The sequence below is a fragment of the Haliotis asinina genome, chromosome 13, assembly GCF_037392515.1.
Source record: "Haliotis asinina isolate JCU_RB_2024 chromosome 13, JCU_Hal_asi_v2, whole genome shotgun sequence".
In the NCBI taxonomy this organism is placed as follows: domain Eukaryota; kingdom Metazoa; phylum Mollusca; class Gastropoda; order Lepetellida; family Haliotidae; genus Haliotis; species Haliotis asinina.
Genome location: NC_090292.1, coordinates 48,449,660 through 48,459,027, shown reverse-complemented (window position 1 = coordinate 48,459,027; position 9,368 = coordinate 48,449,660).

Genomic DNA, 9,368 nt, shown 5'->3' with positions numbered 1-9,368 from the left:
ATTGTGGTCAATCAGATCTATTGTCCACATAAAATTGAACAAAGATGAAAATACCCCAACTACAATGAACTCATGAATATCCAGGCTGAGCTATGGATGCTTAGAGAGCGGTGAGGTGGCCTAATGGTTAAAGCGTTCGCTTGTCACGCCAAAGCTGGGTTCGATTCCCGACAGGTGTACAATGTGTGATGCCCATTTCTGGCATTGCCCGCCATGATGTTGCTGGAATATTGCTAAAAGCGACAAAAAATGTTACTCACTGACTCTGGTCCCTTCATCTCTTCAGAGAGTGTTTTGGACAAATTCTTCGCTTGTCGTACTGGCATGAAACTATGATACGTATTTAGATTATTGATATATAATTGATATGAAGATTAGAAAGTGGAAAACATATTGTGTTACCAAGGTTACATCTGCGTCACGCAACTTCATGTCAAAGGTTGCAGCAGTTCTAGGAATCATGGAAAACAAGACAAAGTAATACTTGTGTTCCTGGAATTCATGCACAAAAAAGGGGCGAAGGAAGAGGGAGCAGTGTGCAGCAAGGGGGAAGGGTACTATCCAAAAGAAGCAATGGAAATGTTTGGGACTGTGACATAGTAACCCAGTCTGAAGGTGCGGCAGAGCTCAGGATAGTCAGTCAGCTGCACACCCAATGTTGCTGTTGGATTTACTAAAAACTTTGATAACAATTATTCAATCGCACCCACAGTTTTGGCATGATTGAAGGTCAGTGCAGCTGAAGTCTGATAAAATAACATAGAGGGGGTTGTCCAGCAATTACAAGACGAATCCCGAATCTGAATATTTTTCAGATTCGGGATTCGAATCCCGAATCTGAATATTTTGTTCACATTCGGGATTCGAATCCCGAATCTGAATTTGTTGTTCACATTTGGGATTTAAATCCTGAATTTGAATTTCTGTATGTATGTATGTATGTATGTATGTATGTATGTATGTATGTATGTATGTATGTATGTATGTATGTATGTATGTATGTATGTATGTATGTATGTATGTATGTACGTACGTATGTATGTATGTATCTATGTATGTATGTATCTATGTATGTATGTATCCATGTAGCTCTGTATCTATGTAGCTCTGTATCTATGTATCTATGTATCTATGTACCTATGTATCTATGTATCTGTGTATCATGTATGTATATATCACGTATCATGTATGTGTCTATGCATCTATGTGTTCATCTATTTATGTATCTATGTATCTATGCATGTATATATTTATGTATCTATGTTTGTATCTCTGTATGTATCCATTTATCTATATATCTGTCTATGGATCAATGCATCTATGTATGTATGTATGTGTGTGCGTGCGTGCGTGCGTATGTATGTATTTATGTATCTATGTACGTATGTATCTATGTATGCACCTATGTATCTATGCATGCATGTATGTATCTATATCTCTATGTATGTATCTATGTCTCTATGTATCTATGTATCTGTGTATCATGTATGTATGTATCATGTATCACGTATGTATTCTATGTGTGCATCTATGCATGCATCTATGTATCTCTGTATGTATCTATGCATGTATATATGTATCTATTTATGTATCTATGTATCTATTTATCTATATATCTGTCTATGTATCAATGCAACTATGTATGTATGTGTGTGCATGCGTACGTGCGTGTGTGTGTGTGTACGTATATATGCATGTATGTATGTATCTATCTATCTATGTATCTATGTATGTATCTATGTATGTATCTATGCATCTCTCTGTGTATCCATGTATCTATGTATCTATGTATGTATATGTATATCCATGAATGTTGTATTTTTAGATTCGGGATTAAAATCTTAAAAACACGAACACCCAAACCTACATATTTCCATATTTCAGCCTCAACATTGACTTTTCTTCATATTCGGGTTTCGGTATTCGAATCCCGAATCTGAATATTTTATTCAGATTCGGAGTTATGAACATCAGTGTCAATATACATTATCTCACCCCTTCTAAGGTAATAGGGACCGCTAGTAAACCTGGGTATCGTAAACACATGAACACCCAAACCTACATTTTACCATATTTCAGCCTCAACATTGACTTTTCTTCATATTCGGGTTTCGGTATTTGAATCCCGAATCTGAATATTTTGTTCAGATTCGGAGTTATGAACATCAGTGTCAATATACATTATCTCACCCCTTCTAAGGTAATAGGGACCGCTAGTAAACCTGGGTATCGTAAAAACATGAACACCCAAACCTACATTTTACCATATTTCAGCCTCAACATTGACTTTTCTTCATATTCGGGTTTCGGTATTTGAATCCCGAATCTGAATATTTTGTTCAGATTCGGAGTTATGAACATCAGTGTCAATATACATTACCTCACCCCTTCTAAGGTAATAGGGACCGCTAGTAAACCTGGGTATCGTAAAAACATGAACACCCAAACCTACATTTTTCCATACTTCAGCCTCAATTTTGATTTTTCTTCATATCCGATTTAAGGCATTTGAAACCGAATCTGAATATGTTTTTTTCAATTTTGTATTTGAAGCCGGAAACAGAATGTTTCATTTTTAGGTTCGTCAAACGCATTTGACATTGAGCTTTCGAAATCAGAACTCTTATTATGCATTTATTTTACACATTGTGGAATTCAGGACTTCGGCTGATACATAACTGTAGTGTCCCTCACTATTATCTACCCGTCGCGCCACATTCTTCCCTTGGGAAATAGCCGAGAAGTCCTGAAGCTCTCCCGTGCTTGTATGCATGAGGACTGGTTAAAGACCAATGAAAGTCCAACAAAGTCAACAATATGTAGATAAACATAGCTTTATTGAAGGAAATGGTGTATTAATGACTATCTGCGATCCAAGGGGAAGTAAGCAGCGAGGAAATTTGTTTTGTAATTTAGAAAATTGTATTAAACATTCCTCCTTCCTGATCATGGAGCACTTTCAAAGAAGGAAATATATGTGAAATTATAGACTGCAAACACAATGCAGTAAGATGAAAGGTTAAGTTCAGTGTAGTCACAGCATAATTATACTGGATCCTTGGAGAAAACACGGTCCTGGCGCTATTCATTATATAATTACCTGAGGACATTAGAATGGAAGATATGGAACATGCCAATAACCTTCAAACAATAAAGTGATTCAAACATTTCTTGTGAATGTACACGGTACATGTTAAATATTCATTAGAAACACGGTCTGCAAATACAGTATATCAGGATCAAAGGTGAAGTTCAGTTCAGTCTCGGCATAATTATACTTGATCACTGGAATAACACGGTCCTGATGGTCTAAGGGTCTAAGGGTCTTCTGTCAGTACAAGATGCTCCATCTGACCACCGCCTGGTCTGCATACTGGTACTATTTCTGGGTTGCTGAGACCATCGTAGAGATACCATCCATCACCTCTCGTAAAATAGGCCTTGAAGTGATCTCTCTCTCCCACAGTGTAAGCGAAAATCTTGTACCTGAGAACTGAATTGTTGAAGTCAGTTTTGAAATCACATTGCCAGCACTGAACATCTTCATTTTATGATTCATGTTATGAAGATCAAACATAGGGGCATCTTGCAACTGCTGTTTACTGGGTTTAGAAGTTACACGTTTGGACATCTAGGTCTCCAATCACCCTTTAATCCTGAATATTCAGCAAACTTGAATGCTACTGTCTATATTTCACAGGTATAAAGATATATTACCACGACGGATATACTTAATGCAGTGATCAAAGCTATTATTTCGTCATCTGTGGCACGGTCACATGATCGGGCGAACAACATCTATTTGTATGACAGGTACGTCCATACCGTTTTCCCAAGATGGTCACTGAATCAGGTCGAGAGGATGATGTAAGTCCCTTTGATCGGTGCAAAAAGTTAACACTTGCGATCAGTATTGGTGGGCTGTCATGAGTGAAACGTCGCTTAGAACAGGTGCGCACTCCATTGCACTGTTTTCCTGTTGGACCTGAAAGTAGATGGTTAGGTTGCATTTTATAGAATAAGAATCAACATCTACCTTGTTACAGTTAAGCAGTGGAGATAGCACAAGTTATTGGGAATAAGGTGTACAAATTTACGGTAACATATAATTATTTCTTGCTCAGTTAGTTTGGAACTGATACCTGGGTGATAACATGTTTCATGATTACAGTTGAATGTTCCTTGGTTTGAGAACAGTAACCAACATGCAGTTACCAATGAGAGATAATACATCGTACAGTGCTACTGTAATATGGTTGATTACCTTAATCAAATTAGATCTTGAAGCAGACTTATCAACCTTACCATTTATTAGTATGCAATGCATTTGTAGGAATTACCTAGACGACAGTTTGAAATGATATCTTCTTCCCACTGGTTGAAGCTGTCTTGTAGGGATAAATAGCTCCTGGCTGGACATCTATCCCTACAATGAAAACAACAGTTCTGTAAGAAATATCAGATTATTTTGCTGCTGGTGTGTTAATACAAAAAGTAGTTAAATCATTTGGGTTATTTAATTAAATGAATCTTTTCTGTTTATGTAAGTGTGTGTACTTTAATGTGATAGTGAGTGCGTATGCCTGTGTGTGTCCTTTGCTTATGTTTATCTTCATGTTTTCATGTTTTTGTTTATTTAATATCATACAATTGCTCACCCCAAAAGTATCTTGCTGCTCTTCAAGATACGCTCTTTCCTTGGACATCTCCTTTTTGAGCATTCTGTTGAGACAACTGTTTCCTGTACAATGCCAAAGTGCTGGACGAAGTGTTCACGTTCACTTCCGTACACATTCCAGGTATCTTCTGGTGGTGGGAAACAGTATTGACTGAGCCATAAGGCCCTACCTTCAGACCACTTTCCAGCTGTGAAAAGGCTGTAAATGTCCAGTAGCACTTGGCAAACCTGGATATCTTGTGAGTGTTGATGAAACCAACTTTGAATATCTGGTCCTTTTAGCAGATCAAACGTCAACATTAACAAATTATCTACTGGACATGTATTTGACATAATTATCGTCCTCTCTCCAATTTGTACCTCGTTCTGAAAGGGATCTGTTTTGACCAGAGTTTGTTCCTCGCTTGCTCTTAGGAAATTTCAAAGGAGCCTTGAAATACTTGCTTTTGACTTCTTTCCTCCCCATTTTTCTTCAGCACCAGAAAATGTTTTATCATTTTTCTTCTTTCTTTTTATTTTCGTGGAGAGTTTTGACGATTCTTTTTCACTACTCTTCTTGTAGTCTTGAAACTCTCTGAGTCTACCTTTTAGAACACCTCTCATTTCAATGATAAATTCACTTGGAGATAAGCGGGTTTTCCCCTGCAGCACATCTTTCTTTACGATCTTCATCCAGTTCTATGCAGGAGAATTGGTGTCGTGGTAATGTCTGGGCACAACAACAGGCCACTCCATAATGGAGCTAAAGGCATGTATGTTCCGATAATATAATTCAAAGCATCGGGATTGTAATATAAATTTCTCTCGCCGTTGGCTAGCAAAGACCTTACATCATCAACAACATCTCGGAAGAATACCCCAAAGGCTGTTGTGCTTGGTTTGTCTGCTGATGATTCCTGGACAGGATCTTCTTGTTCGTCTTCCACGTCATCAGTGTTGTCACTGTTTTCACTGACTAACTCAGGTGACGAAATGGCTCTGTCAGCATTTCTGACAGCCTGATGATATTCTGCATGGGAACTAGTATATTCACATTCCAAAAGGATGCACAGAGACCTGAAGAGTTGACGTAGGTCATCAAGTGTACAAGAATCGACCATCCTTGCAATAAGGAACATAATGTACTGTCTAGCATGCTTATTCTTCACCCACCCCTGCAATCGACCACTGATTTTGTGCAGGACATGTGCTGAGCAAATATGAATCTTAGTTTTGTTGCCCCACTCTGCAACTCCGTGAAGGCTGTCCCATGAACGCTGGAGATAGGAACAGATATTTTCCCTATTAAATGCTAGCAATATTACGTGAATAAAAGCCCAGCTAAAGTCAATTTCCATTCTTTGTGGTAGCATTGAAGATGGGCGGCTCAGTTTTACATCCCGACAAAACTTCAAAAAGAAGTTAGTGATATCAATTGCACTGTGACTGTTTGTGATAAGCTCTGCTACTGGGACAGGGGGATCTCCTGGAATGTTCCCTTTTAGGAGCAGTGGGTAGTAGAGTACTTTCTTTGGCTGCGATGGAATGTTGGAAATAATCTTCCCGGTAGCACCAAAATATAAAGTTGCATTTCCACTTGCAATTTCATGCACCAGTATAGAGGTCTGCAAATCTGAGTACAAGGTAACAGCAAAAGGGTCCTTTCACAACACCTGCTGAATCGTACTCCTTTTGGTAGACTTTTTGCAACAACGCAACTTCCATCACAACATCTTTGTGCAAACGTTGCAGCACATTCCACTCTGATGATATTTTTTGCATAACTGCTTTCTTTGCAAAGCCGGAAGTATTGCCAGCCTCTATGGCCTCTTCTTCAGCCTCACCAAGTCGCTCATAGAATACGTTTGATGGTCCTTTGTCTTTGATCAATTTAGCAACATCTGCTCTCTCCCTGCCCATAATTGGCCGACCTTTTCTTACACCTTCTTCATGCTTTAGGGTAAGATATGGCTTTATAGGTTTTACAGAGACTTTTGCACTTTTTTCCTTTTGTGGCTCTTTTCTCATCTTTATTCGATAGGATACACAACCTGAAAACTTGCATTTCACAAAGGCGGTAAAGAAGGGAGTATTTTTCTTTCGTGAGTTTGATTTTTTCAAGTGATTGCTCCCAAATTGCAAAGGGCACGTGGGGTTCTCCTTCCTCATCTTCGTTGCAAAAAGGTCTGTCCACCCCTTGGACAGTCGCCGTTCACCTCTGTGATTTGTTGAAATGTTCAATGTGTCCCATTCATCATAAGACATTCCAAAAGAAAACCTGGAAAAAGTCTTAATTTCACTCTTTTCAGACGATTCCACATGTTCAGATTTTCCAGAAAATAGGACATCCTGATCCTGATTAAGTTCGTTTTCTGTTTCAGGATTATGAACTTTGGTGCTGTCAGGGTTTTGAGAACAATCGGAGGTACCTTGGTTATCTCCTGCTGCAGTTTCCATTGTCCTTTACATGCGTACTGCTTGTGAAATGAAAGTTCTGATCTGAAAAAGAACCATGATATGTGCACTTTTAATGAATGTTGTCACATGTATATGTGTGTATGGTAACATGTCAATACATTTCTGGGAATAATAAACTTTAACCAACCTTATCATTAGTGTAACAACCACAGTTGAAGAAAGTATTTTATGCTGATAAAAGCGGGAAAGGGACATTTGTTCAATAACAAATAGCAAACAATAGATTCCTAACACCGTTAGCAAGAAAACTTCGATGCATTATACCCTTCTATAGCAGAGGGGAATAATGAAATTTCAAGGTCATCAAGAAAATGATGGTTGCATTTTGGATTAAGAAAACTGCACTTAAAAACATATTCACTGCCCTGAAACGTAGCATCAACATATAACCGATGATGGGCATGTGCAGCACGTGGCGGTTCCGATCATCTGGACGGGTGTATATTCATATTCCACACTTCACAGAAAGTTTGGCTTCTCCTCTTTCATCGAGGCTTCCCTCATTCTGCAATCTTTTGTTCATTTTGATTATCTGAAACTTCTTATGATTGTTTATTTGCAGTGCAACTACTCTACAGCGGTCAGTCTGAGGAAACCAATTACTTCAATGTTCTACAGTCTGTGATTAACCGAATGTGTAGCAAGTATCTGCAAACCGGGATTGTTGACAATTAACGTCTTTTGGGTCTTTCCATTTTCAGCGACACAACAGGATACCTTCGCCAGCGATGAACACTGCCCCACCCCCACCAAATTTTCTTCGTGTACATACGAATACGCATTTGTTTGCATTTCTAGCCAGGTGAAATCTTGATTATGAGTGGATGCTTCTTAGCATGGCATAGCATAGATAGCATACATGATAATAGCTTGCATGTCACATGTGCAGCGTATCTCATAAGTACTATGGGTGTGTAGTAGGTGGCATATGTGTGATAACATAGCACACAGTCATCATGAGCTATGGATGTAAAATATCAAAGATCAATATATATAATATGTGGAGCATGTGTGCAGCATACATTCTTGTAACGTGTGGAGTGAGTGAGTGAGTGAGTTAATATTTAACGTCACATCGGCAATATTTCAGCCATATCGTGACGAGAACATTCTTGGAAAATAGAAATTTATGCATATGATAAAAACCTGTCAACGAAGGACAGTAAAACAGCTAAAGTACCACAATAAGAATTAAAACTAGCGTGAAAAGTTAAAACCAATATCACTATTCGGACAGTACAATGTAAAAACAGGCTATAGATCACCAACAACTGAAGTTAGGTCATCATACTAGAGGCCATGGGGACTTAGAGTGCTTCTGCTACCTGCATGGTCCCTAACTGGATTTACACCATCCCCTCAGCCGCTGGTGATTGTATGCAAGATTAGCCACAAATTAAAATGACAGATATACTACGGCTAAAAAGATGGAAGACTAAATTTGACTTCAAATGTTTTGGGACTTACGTATCCTCTCAGGAGGACAATAATTTTACGGTACTTCAACCCCCTTCGAGGATACATCCACTAACAATCTTAGCTGGTAATTCAACTTCCAATCATAAAATACTTATTTATTTACATGTCAGTCAATAAATTCAATTCTTTTAAAAATGCAATAATTAAATGAGAACGTACGTTACTAAAAGGTGCTTCATAGTTCTTGATTTAAAATAATTGTCCCTTGTGATGGAATATTCAACACAGTCAAGCAAGACATGCTTGACCGTGATGATTTCATCACAAGGGATGCAGAACGGAGGATCCTCACCTTTCAAAAGATATTCATGCGTATACCTAGTGTGGCCAATACGACATCGTCGTATAACGACCTCTTCAAATCTGGACCGACAATCCAAGTAGGTGTAACCAACAAATGGTTTTATTGCATGTAATTTATTAATACCTACTTGGGTGTCCCATTTCTTCTGCATCAGATCACGGATGTAAGATTTAATGGTAGCTTTATAATCAGTATAGGGAATATGAAGTGGTGTCACAGATTTGTTTAGCGCTGCCTTAGCAGCAAGGTCAGCCAGTGTATTACCAGAGATTCCAACATGGCTGGGTAACCAACAGAAGACGATATCGTATTGGCCAGTCGTAAGATAGTTGTAAAGTTCAAATATTTCTATTAAAAGTGGATGTTTACATGCTAGGTTTTTAATAGCCTGAAGGCAAGAAAGAGAGTCTGAATAGATTATGTACTGTTTATGTTTAGGATGTCTTTGAA